At 32.6% G+C, this 22373-nt stretch overlaps 1 protein-coding gene and 1 pseudogene across 2 annotated transcripts in view; both read right to left on the reverse strand.

Moving 5' to 3' along the window:
- The window catches only part of MED13L (mediator complex subunit 13L), a 264752-nt gene that overhangs the window by 208809 nt on the left and 33570 nt on the right, over positions 1–22373 (reverse strand). The gene's annotated exons all lie outside the window — the stretch shown is intronic.
- Positions 16357–16476, reverse strand: LOC120606877 (uncharacterized; annotated as a pseudogene).

The following is a 22373-nucleotide window of genomic DNA, read 5'->3' on the forward strand; positions in this document are numbered from 1 at the left end:
AAATTGCTGAGGGAGTGGCCAGATAACTATCAGGGCCAACCTCCTACCACAGAGAGATTTGTTGCAGACCTACTTACACCATGCCAAGGCCAAAATAAAATCAAGATGATACTTCCTCAAATGATAGAGAGTCCTTGAACTGTGGTAAACCCAGAAGATTTCCAAGTGGTTCTGCTATAATCTAGGTTCTTAATACTAATAACATTTAACCGTGGCTTAACCAAAATTAGGCTTCCTCCTGAACTACTCTTCTCAAAACTCTAAGAAAGTTAACTGTTTTTTTCTTTAAATCTTTCTAATGTTATGACAGTCAAATGCCACAAACTACACTAAGCCAATTGAGTGAAGACAAATTCAATGGCCTTCCCTTCCCAGTGCAATTTACACGTTACATGAAATATAGCATGTGGGAGAGAGGACAGGCAGGTTTAGTCTGAAGAATAAGTTTTATAAGTATGATTAGTTAGCAGAGGCATCTCGAAATGATTTCCAATCACCACAATAGCACACATTCCCTAGACTATATTCAAAGGATCTTCGGTGAAATCATTTTCGGGTAGAGTATAAGTTGGATTGCACATCTGGGTCTTCAGCTACATTCAAGAAAAGCAGACTGCTTTGAAATGCTGCCACATTTACATTCCTAAAGGAAATCAGAAAAACCACTAAGCAAATGGTATGAATAATATTCTTACTTCTCCCAAACCTCTGAAAGCATTTAATAAATGTTTATTAAATGAACTGCCTTATTTCATAAAACACATATCACATCCCTTACAATTTCTTTTTAACATGTCCCCAAAATAAATAAACAGCCCAAAATCAATCTCAGAAGATAACCGAAATATGCTTATGTGATGTTTCTATAATAGTATCACAGGGCCCTAAAATCCAACCGCATGTCCCTAAGAGAAAATGCCTATGTTCTATATAGCACCTAACATTCACTGCACAAATATACCACAAAAAGCCACCAAGGATTCTAAAATCCAAAACTGGCACAATTAATCTATCACATAAGCAGAACTGTACCAAAATAAACCTCCACAAATCCTGCCGGGTTTAGGAAAAATGTAAACAGTAAACTGGCAAGATCATGAATAAAGAAACCTCTAAATAAAGCTAATGGAAGTGAAGTGGCATTTATAAATGAAAGCTTGTCAGGAGATCAAGATAAATGCTAAGCGAAATAAGTCAGAAAAGGTTGAGAACCATATGATTTCACTTGCATGTGGGTTATAAAGCTGAAAGTAACAAACAAAAAACTCACAGACTCAGACAAGTCTGGTGGTTACCAGAGGGAAAGGTGGGAGGGTGGAGGTAAGTAATCGTAAAGGGGGTCAAATAAACACATGATGACGGAAGGAGAACACACAATGCAATATACATGACATATTACTGAATTATACACTTGAAACCTATGTAATTTTATTAATCATTGTCACCCCAATATATTTAATAAAAAAATCTTAAAATTTTTTCAAAAAGATAAATCATGTGAAAAGTGGATGCTAAAAAGTACTCAGATTTACCACCTGAAGCCGTGAACTTGAAAAGCCTAGGATGGTTTTCATCAAGAAACTAGTTTAGTAACTAAGTTTACCTCCATCTCAAAAAAGAAGGAAGGAAAGAAAAGAGGGAAGATAGCACGTCTGCTTTACACGCAGAAGGTCCTGGGGTCGCGCCCTAGGTGGAGCCATGGACCATACCCCGGGGGTGCCAGGCCCCGGGTGCACACCTTGAGAGTGTGGGAGGGGACGCCCAGCCTTCAGAGATCCAGTTCTGAAGAGGAAACAACATCCATAGGTCAGGGGTGGAAGGGGGCAGGGGGTATAAAAAAATAAAAGGCATACCCTGAAACTGCTTTATATATACTTTAAGACAGTTTATTTTCGAGGTTAGAAATCATTTTTATGATATGCAGGCAAGATAAGTGACAAAAGAATAGAACAGAAAAATAAATAAATCTAGAAAGGCCCAAGATTTTGCTTAGTTGAATCTTTTTAAAAAATAAAAGTAACTACTCATCACAGATCTCAAATTGCAAATCTCTACATCCCTAATTTAAAAAGTTCTTGATTACTGCCTATATCACAGTTTAATCTTTCATCACATTCAGTTTGAAAATTTTGTTATACATGGCTCTGTTAAGTAGCATTTTCTAATAGTATTGTGACATATTCTTAAGAACACTATAAAGCAACATAAAAACAAGACTAAAGTAGCTCTATAAATAACTACTGAAATAAGCTGAAATAATGAAAAACAATTTTTGAAATGTTTATTAAATTATGTGTATATATAACATTTTCTCTGAAGCCAAATCTACCAGATAATCATATTATACCTCTGTAATTAAATTTAAAATTTGCAAATACATTCTCTTAGAAACCCATGAGATTAAGTAACTAATTGTTTAATAATGATAATTAATTTTTATAAATGATTAAAGGTGATACTATTATTTTTCTATTTGAACAAATATAACTCAAAAATAATAGATTCCCTCAAGTGAAATCATCAAGACTTCTAAGTATCAGAGAATTCGATATCACAATTTTCTATGATCTTTTAGTCCAAGAATACTATGACAGTATTTCTTACAAGCTGGCCTGTCTACTATAAAGATTTTTTTAAAGGCCAATTACAGATAGTTAAAATTATTCCATAACAGTACATATGGAACATGTTAATACAATCTTCTTCTCCAACCTAATACGGTATTCAAATTTAATCTCCTGTAGTTCATATAACCAAAAACATAACAAAACCTTTAACCTACAGTCTGAGCAAAGCACACTTAATAAAAACTATCAATTATGTCCCACCCTAATAATCAAATTATACAAAACAACAGGCTTTAAATAATATCAGGAATCTTAAGTGATTCCTAAAAATATATAGTCCTTACAGACAACAAAACTACAGCAGAAAAGGACACAGAGAATTATACGTTATTATCTTCTCTCTGAAACTAAAAATCCCAGGACAATCACACAAAGTCAAAGAGTTATGCTCAAGGCAACTCCCTGACATGTCGCCATCAAGCAGAATGCCTCTGAGATGTTGCTATGGCAATCAGAGATGGCTATCCGAAAAAGAAAAAAGCAACTATTATGTCAATTATAGTCTCAACATAAATCTAAACACAAATCCAATGCTGGAAGAAAAGCCATTTAAGTATGAAGCCTACTGCTCCCATAATTTGCATGGCCTAATGAACTTTTACAGTTTAAACTTCATTTCTCACTCTCCTTCAATAAAGCAAGCCGGTTTCCTTCCTATCAATTCTCTTTCACAAAGATGGAGGGAACTGATGGACTGACAGATAGATGGGAAGAGGGGCTGGAAGTGGAAGAGGAAGAGAGGGAAGGAGGGGAGACCTTCCAGCTATAGTAAAAACAAACCAGGAGCTTTTACCTTTGAACTGCTTCCAGATAAGACACAGGCAAGTATGGAGGGGGAAATATTTGAGAGTTTTAAAAAATAATAGTAACACCAAAATTATTTGCAAGTTTCTTCTGAAATGCAAAAGTTACCTTTTTTAACATTTTGTAATTTATTCTAATTCCTGAATTTGATGCTTCTAATTTATAATCATTACCAACTAAGAGATCCTTGTATTTCAAGGGGCTTATTTCTGGTAGAGAGGTGGTTACTAGTTAGAAAAGCCAGAAATGCTTTCTGAAATCTTTGCTCATAAGCCTAGAATTTAAAGTTCATATCTAACAAACACAGCATTACATTTATCTCGTATAGATTCTCTTTATAACCTCCCCTAACACACACGCCCACACACACACACATGCGACCACAGAGAAGAAACCCTGAGATATCTTTAAAAGTACAATTAAGTCATGCAGTAAAGTGTAGCATTCCTCAGTGATGTAAACAACTCCAAAGGATACAAAGTTCTGAAACTACTTTTTAAAAAATCAACAGGTCAAATAACAACTACAAAATACAAAATTCCTCTGCCAATATGTTGTAGTTATGGTAACAATGAGAAAAAAAGACTGAACTGTTTTTTGGACCATCTGACTCATCTAGTTATGAAATAATTCAGTTATGAGAGTTAAGGGTCATTTAATAAAACTGGAATTACTTACCAAGAAACCATCTTTCTTCCCTTAGACTGTCAATAAGTGTAAAAAAGGAAAAGAAAAAAAGCTTTGCAACACCTATGTCAAAGATGTGAAACTGAATCAAATATTTTCAAAATGTTAACTAAAAGCCTAATTAACACAAAATTGAAATTTCAATACTATATTTACGTTCATCAAAAATTTAGGTAAAATGTAAGTCAGGCTAAAATTTCTCCCTCTTTAGGCAATGACAGTATCTAAGGAAAATATAATTTTCAATAACACTTTGTTTCTCTTGGTCTCCTTCAAACAGCTTAGAAATTAATTTTTAAAAAATTTTAAAAGGCTCAAAATCACTCATTCAACATGCATAAAAGTAAATAAAATAGCCCATATTATAACTAAAAACTTTTTATCAAACTCATTGCAATGTCTATCAAGTGGCCAACAAGTGTATTTGGTTAGCTCTGCATGACTTCATTGCTGAAAAAGAAAATCCTACATACATAATAATCTTTGCTGCCCCACAAACATAGGCTTTTCTTGGACTGATAAACTAAATTCAGGCTACCTTATTTAAAAATGTAACCCCACCAATCTGGTCTCACATAACTACTATCAAATAGTGTTATCTTATTTATACAAATTATCAAAATCTACAAAAAAATTTCAAAGAGTATCATTATATATGTACAAATTGAACTAATAATAGGCTAATTCCTTTTAAATGTTACAATAAAAAGATTTGGGGGGGACAGGTGGTTAAAAATATTTTATTTTTGCTTTAGCTATGCTCAATATTCTATAATATTGATTATATGCTTAATATATATTTATATACAAGTGAAGTTGTATAAATGATAATCAATACTTTCTTTAAATGAACATTCCCTAATATTTTTCTTTCAGAAATGACAAAAGCATATTTACTGGCTATTTTTCTCAGCAGTCTTGGAGAAATCTGTCACCACGCATTCCATATACCCTTCAAAGTCTGTCCGTTGTGTAAGGGATTTAAAGCCAAGGAAGCCTTACACAATCTGATTCCTATCTACCTATCTTTCTAGCCTTAACAACTTTCTTCTATCCTGTCTCCTCTTCTACCACATATCCTATAATCCCTGAACACCTGGAGTTACTCAGCTTCAATCCAATTCGACTTCTCTTACCTTGCTAAAAATACAAAATCCTAAAGTGCTATATAAAGTGCTATAAAAGCATCATATATTTCCTACTTTTATATAAAGTGCTATAAAAGCATCATATATTTCCTACTTAAAGATCCACAATGCCTATCACAATATTTCAGAAAGAGTGTAATGTATAAGGGATAAAATGTGAATCTAGCCTCTTTCCTTATACTTCAGGTTGATTAGTTTTTAATATCAACAAATTAAAACACACAAAAGCTCAGTATTTAAGAATCAAAAACCCAGATGTAATTAAAAATATACAAAACAGCTAGTTGTAGCTTACCGAAAAGGATGGAAGAGACTCCTAATATTCTTCTTATCACCAACCTCCTTGTTCCAACTTATTTAACATAACTGCAGGTCAGATTAATCCTTCTAACTGCCCAAGACTCTCAAAAGATCCCATTAACGGTCTACTGAATGGTGACAATATCTCAACCCAATAGTCAAGATCCCTCGTGATCTGATTTTAACTTTTTAAACTTATTTCTTCCTCTTCTCTTTATCACAGCCTTCTCAACAGCCAAACTTGAAATTCTAGCTACGGCCAATACTTTACTGTGCTTTTACCCTTGTTATTCACTTTTTCTAGACTCCTTTTCTTCCTCCCGCCCCTGAAACCCTCATGCCCCAATTCAACTCTCAAAAACATCATTTAAGTACCACTTCCTCCAAAGACTTGCTTAATCTGGGTAAATACAGGTCATTTCTACTCTTCCAAATTCCCAGAGCACTTCATCTGTACTTCCAATATGGTCCTACTACGTGAGGATATGCATTTTATTACTGATAGTCATCAATCCCACTGCATCTAAAAACAACTTCAAGAATCAATGTTTGTCTCAGAAAAGGAGACAGATGCTTCTGGAGGAAGCTATGTAAAGTTCTCAAAGCAATTGGAAAAAGAGAAAACTATGGTAAAGGCTGCTCAAGAACATTAAGTTTAGTTTAAACATGTACTGACTGGTGATATAAACACTGGGGAGAAATTATGAAAGGTCACTTCACTGGTCAATGTAAGAAGCATGCAGCCACACTGAGATTTGAATCCATCCTCTTTTGTTCCATACTCACAAACACCCTATTCATGTAAGGGATACAGCTGGTCTGAGAGAAATTTGGTGGTCTGAGATGCTAATTGTAGCAAAGATCAATGTGCTATTACTGTGTTTGATTTGACACTGAAAATCCCCAACAAAAGTGTATCTAACTGGAGATCTAGTATATATATTATGTAAAAAGAAAAAAAAAGTCATAATAATCTATGCAAAGCTGATATTAAGGACAGAAACCTTTGGGCACAATCCATTGTCTTCAACTAGAAGAAAGCTTTAACACACTGTCAGCTTTGATAAAACTGATAATTTGGAAAGTATAGAATATTCATTGAGGACCCTCACTCAATTATGTTGAAATGTCTACTCTCACTCTATGAAGGTTATCACTGCCCAGGAAAGACGACGTGACACATGAGCATGACTAAGAGGTTGCTTGGGGACCTATCCACCTGGATGAAGATAACAACTTATGTGGGAAAGAAGCAAGAACCCACCAAGAGAAGTCAAGTCTTTATAAGCAACTATCTTATGGTATTAAGGGCATAACATGGCAAAACTTAATCTGGGGATGCAGGAAAATACAAACAACGAAGCAAATTTTTTAAAACTTTGTATTTTGGACCTCCAAATTTAGCTGTCTTGAACTATAACTAGATCCCCTTGAGTTTCAAACACAGATTAGTAAAGTCCAATCATCTTCCTCCCACCAAAAAAGAAAAAAAAAGCTCAAGTCTAGCTCATCTTTCTATCATCCCAAGGTAATGGTATCGTAAAAACAAACTCAAACTTAGTTGGCTAAACATTTTAAACTGAAGAAACAAATCCCTGATGTCACAGCAGGAACAATAACTTGGAGGAGGACAAAACATGAGCAGAGCAGAAGTACTACCCTTATCAGAACATTTATCACATTGTATTATGTATTTATCTAACTGTCCCATTAAAGGGTACATTCTGAGAGAACAAAAGAAATGAGTGGTCCAGTTTACCAGTGAATGCCAAATATCTAGCACAATATCTGGCCCATGTTCAAAGCGCAATAATACCTGAAGACCAAATAAACAAAAAGACACAACAAGAGTAAAGAAAATCCACTTAAAACCTCACAAGCAACCTGAGAATTGTTTGAAAATAAGGTGCACTAAATTCAAACTTTCATTAATCAAATTTCTGGAAAAAATGATCACGTAATTAGATACTTCAAGCTCCTGGAAGGCAATTGACTATGTTATTCCCAGCACACGGCACAGTGCCTAGCACTCAATAAATGCTTGTAGAAATGAATTCTACACTTTCCTCCTCCTCCGAATGTGAGATTTGATAACATAACTATTTAAGTAGTCTTTTTCTAATTAAACTTTTGCCAGGTCATTTTAGGAACTACTGAAAAAAAGTTTATTGGGGTAACACTGGTTAATATAATTATGTAATTTTCAGGTATACATTATAATTTCACATCTGTATATTCTATTGTGTGTTTACCACCCAAAGTCCAGTTTCCTTCAGCTATCACTGAATTATATTTTAACAGAGGCATGCAGTAATCATATTTACCTCACATAATACTTTTTTTAAAAAGAGGAAACAATAAAAGATAGGATTTAAATTTTTACTAATTTTCCTTACTAGTAACTTTAATCTTAACTTTAACCTAGCTCTAAGTAAAAAATAAATAAAATAAAATAAAACCTTGAAATCCATTATTTAATACATTGGACCGTTATTGCCCACTGCTCCTAAATATAAAAGTCAGGATCAGTTTTTATTCTGTTGAAAACAACAGGCACTTGAAGATGAGTCTTGCAATGCCAACAATTATAATTATGTCAACTAGCCAATCAAAAACATGCTTTTTATATCCAGCATGCCTTTATCCTAACTCTGGAATTCACAGTTCAGTACTCCATGTACTTTTTGGCACTTTCAGAAACCCAGTCTTCAGAAAGCAGTTTCATACTTAACACACCAACATTTTGTCTTAAGACATTAAGACTATACTTTTGAGAAAAGGCTAATGAAGTTGTAAAATACTCTCCAATTTCAAATTTCTTCTCCAAATAACCCAAGACAAATTGTGCAATTTAACAGAGTACTTATCAGCGTTATGCAAAGCACTTAAGACTAGCAGTAAAATATTCTAATGCTGGTTTTTCCAAAGAAATGACTACATTTAGAATTCAATAGTAATTTATATTTTTCTCACTATTTTCAGAAATCCAAAGGCCCACAAAGGATAACTTTAAAGACTATTTCAATTATATAAAGAACACAAATGAACTGGATTTATATGTATATAATTTTAAATGACCTAAACAAATGTATACCTAAGAATTTATATAACAGTTCTTACAAGTTAGAATAAAGTGTCAATAGCTATTTAAGGTATAAAAACCAATTCCATACATCATTTTTGTCAGTTCAAAAATATGTTAGAAGCGGATGAATAACAATGAGATGGGCATTTAAATTTTTCTTTTCCTATCCATAACTGGACTTATTTTCAATTTATACAGTACTGAATTTTAAAAATATATAATCAAGGAAAATGAAATAAACATGAAGGATTAAATTTAAATTATATGTTATTAGTGTACATTTCTGCCACATTAAAAAGAAGTCTAGCAAACTATTAAAGGTGAAATGTCTATTTCTACCAGTGTTCCAGTATTATAACAAACTACTTATGGGATAAACTTAAGATAGATCAGCATTACAAATATAAAAGTGAAGAAATTTATTTCAGAAGAATATAAAGATTTCATTCATTTTATGAATCTTTAGTCTTTAGGACTTCCTTACGAGGGGATTTATGAATGAATATAAAGACTGATTCATTTTATTTTTTATGCTCATGATGTGAACAGAGTTAAAAAATCCCTGGATAACCATCAAACTAAATCTTCAGAAGCGTTCATCTATTATATACATATTAAATTTTTGTGATTTTAAATTTGTATCATTTCCAAGGCAAAATTATTTTGAGAAAATATTAATACCAAAATTGAACTACAGTTCTTTTTCAAGAAGTGTTCAAACTTTCAATGCTTAAAGACTGAATTCTCCAAAGTTCTTCACAAATTACCCTTAGCTGCCAAATAGCTTTTAATGTGAAATAGCAAAAACATCTGTAAAGCTACCTTTAATGGTCTAAAATTATAATATATAGATTACCTTAGCTCTGTTATTGCTATTACAAACTGATAGATCTCTTCATAAAATGCATATCCAATAATCACAGAATAATTTTAAATCTCTATAAAATAATCTGAATTATTATTCCAGTGAATATATACTTTTCCCAAACTCTATTCCTCCAGAGATTTCCAAGAAAAAACTATAAAGGCATTATTTAGATAGCCAATGTCCATGATTTCTCACCATTCAGCTATGAAATACATAGACTGAGTTTAAAAAGAAGCTATAACCAATCAAGGGTTTTTTGCTTTGATATACCAAAAATGGCAAAGGTTACAATTTATAGTCCATAAACTTGAGAATTAATTAACCAAACAGGATACCTTTGGGGCACAATACTTAACCTTGAGAAAACTAAAAAGCTGGAAAAGGCTATGTGGTTCTGCTACTTGAACAAATCATCTCAATGAACATACTACTGAACTAAAAAGTCGGTGATTAGTTTGAAGTCCCTCTAGTGTTCAACTAGTTAAATTAACACTCTCAATATAGTAAAAGACTGCTACTTATTTATTTCATAACTACTAAATCTGTCCCACATATTAAATAAAAATGAATTTAATAAACACAAAAGGTATAAAAACGAATCAGAATCATAAAATTTTCCCTGTAAATCATTCAAGATTCAAAAAGAAAGAATAAATCCAAAACTACTTTCAATTGCAAGAGTGATCATCAAGCAGCCAGCAGGATGCCCAACACATAACGAGCGAACTATAAATAGTTGATTATTGTCTGGTTTCTAGTTTCAACATATAAGTATTTCAAACCATCATTTAGTCTTAGTTTATTGCAACCATAAAATTAGGCACAATAAGCATAAATAAAAACCATTCTGCACATAAAAAAACAAATATGGAAGGGGAAATAGGCTTAATATGGCATGTAACATGAATTGTAGAAGTAATCCTTGTTAATTAAATATCCTTGCTAATTCTGTATCACGTTATAATCAATAAAAAGTCCAAAACACCCTCGTCAATTGATAATTAGCATATACTATACTTTTAGTGTAATTTTCAAGGATTAGACCATAAACCCTATTTATAATAATATTGGACATAATTTTATTTTTACTCTAAAATCCCCTCAGGAGTAAAGGCATAGATATTGTCAATTATCCTTGCACAGACAAAGCCAGAAAACAGTCAGTTTTAAGAAACTATTTCTTAAAACCTCAAATGCCTATATATAATTTAATTAAAATGATACTGACAATGCCAAGTGAAAAAGAATTCAAATTTTATCTACAGGTGGAAATTACTACCAAAACTGTGAATTGTAAAATAAACTGATGAAAACTGATGAAGCTTTAAATATTTTGACAGTGTAGTTCATTAAAGGAAAACTATAACCATGAAATGCATTTAAATCTATGAGCTTTTCACATTCACTTCGTGCTATATCATTTAAAAAAGCTGTAATTCCCATATTATAGATAATGAAAGACAAGCAAATCTAAATGACTTCTCCATGATGACATATATCACAGGAAAAGGCACAGTGTGAACACTCAATCTTATTTTTAGTTCATTTACCATACTTACGGTATCTACTTCTCCAAAGGTAAAAGATAATAAAAAGATGGTAAATGTCTTCCTGCCCTCTGTTCCATTTTGGATAAGCGAGGGTGAACAGGGCGGAGTAATTCACAATCCATGACCTATACTTCTGCTGAAAGCCAGCTGAGTTAAGGTCATCAATGGAAAGAAGAATGATAGATGTTCCTAGCCAGAAAGGTGTGAGTCACTAATAATAGAAGGACTCTTCAAGCATCCTCTGAGAGGCATGGCTGCATTCCACGTGTTGCCAAAGAGAAATTTCAACTAATACAAGAAAGTTGAGCTACTGCAGGTATGTGTGCAAGTGTGTTTGCAAGCATCTCTGGAGAGGAGAGATTAACTTTGTTAACAGTCTTTGAAAAATGCCATTTTAAAATTACAGAACTTGTAAAGTGCTAACTTGCTATCTTAAATATTTAGAAAGTGGATGGAACCAAAAAGATATCTTCACAACAACAGAACAAAAAATGTATACTAACACTAAAAAATGTCTATTAAGGATTTCGTTGAAAATGTTTGCTTGAATCATATACTAATACATTCTATCACGTAGTCTATAGCCATGATATTTAAACAAGTTAGTAATTAATTCAGGATTTCAGGGTGAGAGAGAGAAAGCTCAATGAGAGCTTTCGGTCACTTGATTCTACAGTGAAACATGCAGTTCCCAGAGAAAGCCTCGGCCAAGCAATCTTAGCTAATCATTTCTACATAGCAAATATCAACTCTAGTGTTGGGCTAGTGATTTATAACATGTGTAGGACAGCCAAGGTCATTCAGTCCATGATGTATTTTATAAGTTAACAAGGCTTCCGACATATAAATATCATTAAGTTCTTACCCAATAAATAGTATGCTTATCCTGTTCTACAGGGCATTTAAAACACAAGATTTCTGCCAATCTCAATCTACCTGCTATCTACAACACTAATAAAAATAATTTATGGAAAATAACTCAATTAATTTTAATAAAACTTGAAATTAAACTACAGCTTATAAAAAATAAGCAACTGCAAAAAAAGGAAGAAAATTACATAACTTCAAGAAGCAGTTAAAAAGAAATCAATGCAACAAGAAAATCTTTAAAATGTGGTTATATACTTCACTTAAAACAGTCTACTATAAGAATAGCATATTTTCCCATGTGATCCAGAATACTGGGAGGATTTCATGGTATGCAATGGTGCTAGACTGATAATCTTTATACAACCTTCCATTACACTCATTCAGTCACTAATTATTTTATTCAACAAATATGTGCCAGGAATTAGACTGGACCTGCAATTACAAAGATGGACAAAGGTCAGATAGATGTAGGTCCCATCCCTCCGTGCTGTTTACAGCTTACAGGGAACTTTCCATCTAGTCCTATTCAAAAACTCTCAAAACCCCAAATTCAAACTTCTTGGTCTAGTGTATAACCTCTATCATCATCGGGCACAAATATGCACTTTCAATCAACTTCTCATCTTTAACTCTTCTCTAATAGATATTGCAAACTTTCATACACTATATCCTTACACATGCAATTCTATATAAGTGAAATGTCCTTGCCCTGACATAACCATATACTCAAATTCTACCCATTCTTTAAAGTCTTAGTTCAACAATCAACTCTTCCTCAAAGCTTTGTCTCCTACCGTAATGTGTGTCCCTTTTAGGACATCTGTAAAAATGCTCTATGTACATATGCTACCTCCTCTATGAGACTGTCAGCTTCTGAAAAACAGAATATGTTTCTGATTCATTCCTCTATTCTGCAATGTAGGCTCAATAAATCTGTTGAATAAATACATGATGTTAATTATAAATATAAAAGATCATAAAGCAGTGATAACACTTTATAAAGCTTAAAGATTGTTTTTAAAACATCCCTCATACATTACTTTATTGTTGTGACACAATACTATAAATTTAAATGCATGGGCAACTGAGCTGAATCAGTACTGACCCAAAGACATCAGATGAAAATGTTTTGCTCCCTTCCCCCCAGTATCTTCTGGATCACTGCCACAACCAGACTGGGAATCAAACTGACATCTGTGCATATCTAAACTAATCACTGATAATGGGTGTGTGTGTGTGTGTGTGTGTGTGTGTGTGTGTGTGTGAGAGAGAGAGAGAGAGAGAGAGATATTTAACTTTTTTTTTTTTTTTTTTTTTGGGTAAAGTGGTATGTGCTTACAGTGGATTGGTTGAGGGGCCTGGAGGTTTGTACGCTAAAATCTGTTTGAGGGCTCCGGCGGATTTCTAGTTCATGAAGCCTTTACTGTAGCAATAGGGATAACTGTCCCAGCCACATTTGCTACTCAAATCAAGAGCCCCCACTGTTACGCTCTTCGTGAAACCAATAAATGACATGATATTTTTCCCATAAGAGCCATTGTCAACAAATGTTATCTCCTTCCTAAACAATTAGAGTTTTACATAATTTGTCCAAGGATACCAAGGTAGGTAGCCTTTCCTTTTCCATTATTATCTGGTAGACTACTTTTAAAATAAATTTAAAATGTTATTGCCTGAAACTGAACTGAGAGTACCTAAATTTTTCTTTTAAACTGAATACATTTCAATGTGATTAACATGCCCTCTAATAATAGCAAACATCAAAATTGCTTAAACTCAAATAAGTCCAAGATAACCTGTGAAAAAATAAAATAATCTTAAAGCAGTGATAACACTTTATAAAGCTTAAAGATTGTTTTAAAACATCCTTCATACATTACTTTATTGTTGTGACACAATATGAAGAGATTCCATCTTGGTGAGATTTACACTTCCCTTATTCAAGCGGTCATTCCACAAATGTTTACTTATTTCCTACTCATGTCAGAAAGGCTTCAAGAAGATTAGCAAAAAGTCTTACCTACCCCCCACCCCCAAGACTAGCAATGTCACAAATAAAAGTAATTTGTAAAATGGAAGATATTTTACATATAACATTAAATAGGAAGAAGTTACTAATAAGAGAACCGTGAACACTCTAACCTTCATTTTACCATTGTATACACACAATCTTTTTCGACACAAAGACACTTCATTTTCATCTAATTTTTATCTTACTCTTAAATTTTTTTTAATCAAGTTGGTTCTGCTGCATGATTAACTACAAGATGCAGAGTATTATTCTACCACAATACCCTGGCAACCAGCTCATATTCAGTTACACTATCACAGCACAAAAAGAAAAAAAAGAACTAATTGTATGATCATGTGGATATTGTAGAAGCCCTTTAGTTCAATCCTAGATGGGCCTCAAGAGGATAATGCTTATTCTGTTGAACTCACTGCCAAATCACAATATGAAAGAGCCAGGATCAAAATAAGACCCAATTATACAAAGAGTGCATTTTATCAATGTCGGGTTTATGAGAAATAGGTATGGGGCCCAGTACTTGTGGAAAATTGTTCAAAAATATTTACATAGATGGAGCGTTAAAGAAAATTATCAAACACTTACTATAGCTATAATGATATTCAACGAGAATCTCTTCAGGTAACATCAGGACAACAGCTTAGTCATGAAATACTTAAAGCACCAGAATCCAATTCCATAATTCTTTAGTGTTTAACACAAATTTATAAACTGTTCAGATCTTTTGGGGGAGGAGAGAAGCTTATGTGTTTTTACCTTTAAAATATTTTTTAAGAAGAATAAAAACTCTTAGCTCCTAGTGATGCTCATGGCTGAGTTTATTTCTATCAAGTTGCAGTTATCATGTGCTCAAGCATTATAAAAACAAAATAGAAACCATTTGAAAATGCTTTTTCAAATTATTATTCATGAACATTAATTGGTTTAGGCTACTATACTTTCAACAGGTCCAAAACAATTGTAACGTAACTATAAATGGCAGCCTCAGCAACCACCTCCTGCTTTACCTAACAGTTACCCTGTTCTGATTAGTTATCCAAATAGTTACTATATATTTCTGATTTTTCAAGATCTAGGACAATAACAATAGATCTATAAAAAGAAAAGAGAGGGGGGAAAAATACTTCTATGACAAAAGATACCTAATTCTAGCTTTTCAATTACCTCAATAAGATACTTTATAAAAGCAAATGCTAATTTTATATCGTCTAGATATTCAATCGCATTGTATTTATGTCAAGTTTTTATGACTCCAAAACTATTTTTATTTATTTTATTTACTTTCCTGTTATCGATTTGGTATGTACTGAAAATATTCGATTTGATATAAATAGAATTGTAATAGTTATGTAGATTTTATTTTAAAAAGTTTGGAAAAGTTGATTTACTCATTTTATATGGCACAATCACAACATTTCATGTTATATATAGCTTCACAGCCAAAAATGGTTTCAATTTTAAAAGGTACAAAATATGGATTTGGGTTTCACTACGATTAGAGACATGACGAAGTTATGAACTTTTTCTAAGCTTCAGTTTTCCTTTGGGTATGCTAATATCAACAGTATAACTAGAAGAGGACACTGAGTACTCTCATTGAAAACCCACAAAGAGTATTCCAATCTTCCTTCCTTAAAAAAAAAAAAGTTTTACTTTAGAGACTTTTTATTCTACCTCCAATATAAAATACTCTAAACAGTAAGACTGATCTAATGTCATCTGAACATGTCAGCAATAAATTTGCTTGTAAATTTTGTAGCAAGAGTTGCTTTTCTCTATATATCTAATTTTGTATCTCTGCCATTCAATTTTAATGTTCAAACATATGTTTTCTTTAATTAATTAGGTCCTTCAAGTCTACTAATACTTAAACCTTTTATCCAATTTACCACATTCAGATTCTTACATCAACGAAATAAAGTAAAGAAACTGTTTTACTGGGCAAAAAAATCTTTATAACCACCTTCAGGTACAAGAATCTCACCTAAATCTTAAAGTTATCTATTAAAAAACAAGATTTTGAGATAACATAGGCACAAATGAAGGGAGGGGGACTCAAACAGGCTATCCTTAAAATTGCCAAACTAAATATTTATATTTCTAACAAAATGTATTCATCACTAAAATTATTTACATATCAAGGGCAAAAAATTATACAATGCCAAATAACAGTTTACCTAGCTTTAGGTTAATTTTCAACTCTACTTGCTCCAGTGGTAATTTTAATACCTCATTAATGAGAGTTTACTTAGGTTTCCTTTATACAAGTAGGTGACTTTATATATATTTTTGGAGGGGAAGGGGGGACGAGGCAACCCTTGGTTGACCTCACAGACTGCAAGGACCTTGTCAGCTTACAATCTCTTATTTTTTTTTTTTTATTTTTTACTCCTACAGCACCTGATCTTCCTAGGCGGTCTCCCATCCAAGTACTAACCAGGCCCAGCCCTGCTTTGCTTCCGAGATCAGACGGGATCGGGCTTGTTATGGGTGGCAGTGACTTTATGTTAATGTAAAAATATTAGACCATAATGCCTATACCTACCAAAACATAAATCTCCCCATCCTTCGAAATCAACTGATCAGATATAACTCTTCCCTAAAGCGACAATCTTTAAATTATAATTTTTACCAACTGTTTAATTTTCATTTCATTAGAACACAAGCCCTTTACATGCTATTTCACTACAATCTCAGTATAAATGTCTCATTTTTCATATAAAAAACTAATTACATGGTTCAGTAAATTGCCTGTGGTAACACATCGATTTTATTTACATTCAAAAGTTAGACTTTAGCTTGTTCTCTCAATTTCAAGCACATTTAGCTTAATAATTCTATCTAATCCATTAGGTCTTTTTCTATTCTTCATATGAGAAAATTTGAAGTCATTATGATCTTACTATAATTTTATAATATAAATTTATTGCTTAGCAAAGTTTTAATAAGTATTTTGTTTTCTCTTTAAAGGATACAATTTATAATTTTCTATTAAATCTAGTATTTCAGTAAGTATACAATACGATCATTTGGGTAATCGTCATACAATGAAAACTATGACTGTTTTACAGCTGAAGCAAACTAATTCTTTCAAACTGAACACAGGAAACAGAAATAGCAGTTATTTTAAAAATCAAAAATTTTATGTCAAGATTTGAATAATTCAGAAACTATTTAGAACTAGCTATTTACCAGTTACCACTGGGCATGCATTTTCCCTAAATGTGCTTGTTTCTCATGAAATACAAATGTATTTTTATTCTATTATTATCTACAAAGTAATAGATATAAAAGCTAAAGTAAAATTTACTTTTCAAGTACATCGCATTAATCTCAAGAATTATTAATGCCATATAATAACACCTCCATGTAAGTGTTGATACATTAAATACTACAAATCTAGAATGATATAATGCACCTGTTTTTAAAATCACCAGAATTTTATACTAGAAAAATAAATAAATCCAAACAATTAAAAAACTTCTGACTTAGAGATTAATTTCAATGAATCATAAATTGACCACCAATAATGAAAAAACAGATATAAAAACAGGGTGGAAAGTCAGGGACCAGATTTTCTCTTTAGAAAAAATTTTCAAACTAATCTTTTACCTAGCGGTAATTTCATTCCTGCCAATTGTATATATAAAAGGGTTGTTACTTTTATAGAAAGCAAACTTTTCATTTCAATTGAGAATAAACTCATTTATAATGTTGATTAAAATTATTTCATTTCATTTAGTCAAAAATAACAACTTTCCTGTAACTTAAGAACATAGTCTTCATTTGACCTTTTCACTGCTTTTACAAAAGCAGGTAGTTCAAAGCGTTTTCTGTTGTTTTTAAATAGGCTTAAAGTAAGAGTTTTCCTCAGGACTGAGTGACAAGTTATAGGAGAAAAGGACATTCACACAGTCTCAAGTTTAACCCCAATTTACTTAATAATTACAGAAAAGTAAAAGGGTATCTACACACTGGTGAAATCTGGCAGATACTATCTAAACCAAGTAATCAAACTTAGTAGGATCTATATTGGGACAATCTGACATGATGTGCCTCTGATGTGATGCCACAGAAAGTACATATAACCTAGTCAATATTTTGGCCAAAAATGTCTAACCTAAATCTGATCATGAAAAAGTAAGCAAAGTCGGGCCTGGTTAGTACTTGGATGGGAGACCACCTAGGAAGACCAGGTGCTGGAGGCATAAAAATAAATACACAAACAAATAAACAAAAATAAATAAATCTGATTATTAGGAAACAATTAGACAAATTCAGAATATGGAACATTTGACAGTACAACCTAACTGTTCCTTTCAAATAACATCAACATCATTGAAGGACATGCAAAAAAGACAACTTGAGGAACGCTCTAAATTAGAGGAGACCTAAGAGACAAGACATCTAAATGCAATCAATGTGCTATCTTTAACTGGATCCTAGACTGGGGCAGGGGAGGCTACAGAAGGCATCGTTGGACATGAGGGAATCTGGATAAAGACTGAATATTAGATAATTTAATTATCTAATGTTAAATTTCTTAAGTATGATGACATAATAAGGGTTCTTTAGGAAAATGTCCCACATTCTCATAGGAATTACATGCTGAAGTATTTAGGGGTAAAAAAAAATTATGAAGTCTAAAAATTCCCTTCAAATCGTTTAGACAGAAAGAAAAGGTTTTGCATATACGCATGAAAATATTTTTCAAAATACATAGTTGAGGGGCAGAAGTTAGGTCCTTCTTTGGAGATATTTAAACAAGGTTACATCAATCCCATCATTTGAGATTAAAGACTGCAATCATACAGGTTATAATATTGGCAAACTGGCTCTCTACTCTCTTCTCTTAGCTTTCCCCCATGCCTATAAAGTACCCACCTTTTCTTCCAGAGGCTTGCAATCAGTTCAGTGGTATAAACAATAGTATTATGAGTGTCTTAAATTATCTTACACTGGTCACAGTCAGAACACCTGATCCATTTTTCTTAGCACTCTATTATGTAATGATGTTTTCTGCAATGGCCCACATCCCCTGGCATAGGTGGGAACACTATGAAAAATGGAAAAAAGCAATACTCTAAACATGACAAGGACTAACAACTGCCATTCTGCCCCTGTGCTGACAGTAAAGCTGATTCCTCAGACTTCTAATACTGATATTGGGACAACTATTTTTTAGAGGTGGACAGGTGTAGTCCCATTATAGTTTACATTAATCTTAATCAAAAGTTAAAGTGATAACAGAAATAAATTAAATTTCGAAATTATGCAATGCATATTTACAGCTGAATTTCTCTACAGAACATACAGAAAATAAAATGGATATTTCTACCTACTTAGAAATTAAAAACAGAAGTAATGCCAATTTTAACTAGTTTTCAAATTCCTCACATTATCAAATCATGTAAAATTTTATGTATATTTATTATAAGTCGACTTTCTAAGAATACAGTACTATGTTACGTTAGAACCATATAAGATAGGTTCCATTTATTCACTGATTCACTCATTCAACAAACATTATTAAGTACATACTAGACTCTATTGCCAGTCCCTAGAAGTCTATACTTGCTCTCTGTCATATTTTTGGGTTTCAAGATTGCAAGTCTTGCCACCACTGACAAATAGGCAATGAAGTGACCAAAAGATTGTGTTTATAAACTGATTTTGTTTGGTTGATTAGGAGAAGTCAATTTGCCATACTGTATTAACCTCCAAAATTCAAAGTGAAAATTTGGGAAAAATTTAGTCAAGCAAAATGGGCAAAGTTATAATAAAATAAAACTGGCAGACTAGTAGTATAAAGTTCAGAACATAGTCCATTGGTATTTTTAAATTTAAATAAATCTGTATCCTAAACAGAATGTTTAAGTTCATAGCTCAATTTAGAAAAAAAAACAATTTATTATAATATTAAGGTCTTTCTGCTCACATTCATTTTGTGTATAACTTCCTAATTCTTTGTTTCCTGGTTATAAACCTACAATTCCTCAAAATGTATTAAGTCCAAATTCCTCACGCTTACTTCAGTGTGTTGCCCCACCATTCCACTTTCAGTCTCCCTGACTATTTCAGTCATACCCAAAGCTCCAGGCAAACCTGCTCTCCCCACAATTTGTTCACTGCCTGCAGTCCCTTTGTACAGGCTACTTCCTCTGACTAGGACAAGTTCCATTCCAACCAAGATAACTCCTACTTATCCTGTAAGACTCACCTCAGACCTCGCCAACTCTGGGCTTCCAGATCAGCTCCCTACCCTTTGTTCCTCAAGGCTGAATCTGATGGTTCTGCAGGATCCCATAACTTAATGATATACAGCTTACTCCACTGTATCACAATTATGGATTCATTTAGCTACTCCAATAAGACTGTGAGCTCCTTAAAGATAAGGACTCATTTTACACACCCAGGACTGATTACAGACCTTGCCTAACAGAGGCTGAATCAATAAACAAAAGAGAAACCAAAAAGGTTATCAACCCTTGGCACTAAGGCTCACAGTGGTCTTATTATAAGTTTACGAACACTTACGCATTAGTTCTGGAACTAAAGGTCATCCCATTTTTAAAGCGATCGTGATTACTTCAAAGCATGATTACTTCAACCTAAAAGTATAACTTTAAAAATTAATATCTGACAAACATTAGCAAGCACTGAATGTAATCCAGAACAGACCAATTATTTAAAAAAATAATAAAATGTTTTAATGTTGATGTATGAGTTAATTATTGTCATTGTAGTAGCAGCAGCAATAGTTAACAGTTATAGACTGCTCTCTGTACTATTCTAAGTACTTTAACTTTTTTTTATCCTTACAACCCAATTTACCAAGGCACCACTAAATTATATAACTTAACCAAGAATACACAGCTAGCAAATAACCAAGCAAGAATTCAAACCCAAGCCCATTCTATGAATCACTATGCCACACGATATAAACACCAGTTTCTCATACAAGAGCCCAAAGTGTTTATCCAAGTGACGGGGAAAGGCTATAATTGTGTTTTAGTCTTCACTCAGACTATTTTATAAATGTTCAAACATTTAAGAAAAAAATGTCTAATATTACAAAACCAACTCATGTGTATTCTACAGGATTATTCTCTTTAGGGATAACTTTATACGTTTAAATCTAGAGATGATTGCTTGGGTATTACACTTGATCGTCAGGTGTCTTAGTAGCACGCTATTTGGGGTATATTGCAAAGACAAAGTGAAATACCTAATAACAACTTAAAAGCATTTTAAGGAACAGTAAGTAAAATATCCCTATAAAAGGAATGTTACAAATAATAGTACCATCGTGCTTAACAGCATTCTGCTAAAACTTACTTCACCCAAAATGAAATGACTCTTACATATATTAGTAGAGAATAAAATAGATTCTAAAATATCCTCGATTTGCATGACTACCAATTAAGATACTTCCTTCGTGTCCTTCATTTTTTTTATAGTTGCTCTGCCTGTCAAATTCTCTCGCACCTGAAACAAAGTTGTCTTTATGCCCCCATTGTTCTAATTAAGTTTCGAATATTTTCTAATATTAAGTTGAACCATATAAAATTACCCTTTGTAGCCACTTTTATCTACAAAAATGGAATTTCACGTTTCGATCTAATAACTTTCATAAATTCAACATATTAAAAAGAGTAGGTATACTTAACGGAGTTATGATTGTTCCTTCACTGTAATACTTTCCTGGTGGCACACAAAGGAATAAACGGTTTACACAGTTTTTGGACTCAGTAGGAAAGAAAATAAAAATAAAGTAATTATTCTCATGAGAAAACATTCACAATATACTGTTAAGGAAATGGACTGAGTTACTAAACAGTATGATAACAATTTCATTTATACATAAAAACACCAAATATTAAAACTCTGTTTTAGACTTCAGGATTTTTATTTCTTTGTTCTCTTCATCTGGTAGTTCTGTTTTCCTACTTTTCCAATTAAAATGTAGTATTTCTGTAACTTACAAAAACAACTTAAAAAGTTAATCTTTGCTTAATTCTTTACCATAAAAATATTTAATACATTAATGAATCTACATATACAATGTAAGGCAACTATGAAACATTTAAATAGCCTACATCTTTTTGTTAACTTTTTAATGAAGTCCATGAGAAATAATAAGCTATTTCCAAGAACCCTGATCATGTGCTTTGTTGGTATAGTTAAATATACTTTCCTCTATACCTCAACTAAATGAGCCAAATTAACAGTTGGGTTTGGTATCATTATCGTTATAAAATACTGATTTGTGCTAACAAATCTTGTACCAGACCAAAAAGTTAAACAACAAGGGATCAATGTGGAGTAGAGAAATTAAGAGATCAAGAGGCAAAAACAATCATCAAAATTAAAGAAGAAACTAAAACAAACAAAAATGCTATATT

The sequence above is a fragment of the Pteropus medius genome, unplaced genomic scaffold (assembly GCF_902729225.1).
Source record: "Pteropus medius unplaced genomic scaffold, Ma_sr-lr_union100, whole genome shotgun sequence".
In the NCBI taxonomy this organism is placed as follows: domain Eukaryota; kingdom Metazoa; phylum Chordata; class Mammalia; order Chiroptera; family Pteropodidae; genus Pteropus; species Pteropus medius.